The following is a 997-nucleotide window of genomic DNA, read 5'->3' as shown; positions in this document are numbered from 1 at the left end:
GAGGAATTTGCCCAGTCTGTTTCACGTGTGCTGCAGAAACAGTTCTGCAAGCACCGAGCCACGAGCAGCAGGGCCACAGGGATGAACAAGAGCAATGGACCTGTGAACTAGCTCATCTGGCTCTGCTGCAAATATACATCCAGAGACTTTGTCACCGCATGGAAAAAGACTATAAATAGGGCCATGCTGGAATGACCCTGGACAAATGGATGTTTCCTGTGAACAGGTTCACAAATGGCATTGCTCTTGTCCTTCAGGGATGTCATTTCATGAGTCTGGGATGATGGGCAGCTGGTACGTGAAGCAGCACAGGGGTTAAAAAGCAGCTAGGGCTCTAGCGTGGATGGAAACCAAATAACAACCAAATTTGGTTTGTTGCAGGGATCAGAGCCAAGGTCCTTGAGGAAATACTGATGATCCAAGCTCATGGGCACCCACCTTTAAAAGGAAATTCCATCTCCTAAAGTGGTTTTATTTTTATACAAACTTGGTTGCTTTTGTCCCTTTCTGTTTCCTATAGCCTTTGGAAAGCTAAAATGACAAACGCATTTTTGTTTGCGGTTTGTGAAGAGCTGACCACGAAAAGAACACGTCATTTTTTTTTAACGATAGGGTTTGCAAGGTGTGTGAAGAGGGAGCCAGTGTTTGTCGTGCAGGTGATGAAGTTAATGTCTGCACCGCTGGTGGTGGCTGGAGGTCCGGGAGGGGTCTGTGCCGGCTCGGGGCCAGGCTGGAGCCCACGTACCAGCAGCGGGGATGCTGCGGGGGGATGCCCTCCCGCCGAGCACATTTCTGTGTGCGGTTTCTGATTCCTTCGGCTTCGTTCGGCTGCTGTCGCACGGCGGCGGCGGTGTAACGCAGGACTGGTGACCGCTCTGGCCGCAGCCTCTGCTCTTTCCCAACGCAGCCCACCTTCTGCTGATCCACGGGGTGATCCCGGGCAGCCGCCGCCGCTGCAGGTTTTGGGTTGCCCTCTCGTGGCAGACGCCTGGATCCG

This window comes from Cariama cristata, unplaced genomic scaffold, assembly GCF_000690535.1.
Source record: "Cariama cristata isolate BGI_N322 unplaced genomic scaffold, ASM69053v1 scaffold32072, whole genome shotgun sequence".
Lineage (NCBI taxonomy): Eukaryota > Metazoa > Chordata > Aves > Cariamiformes > Cariamidae > Cariama > Cariama cristata.
The sequence above is the reverse complement of the archived record's forward strand: the minus strand, read 5'-3'. Positions refer to the sequence as shown.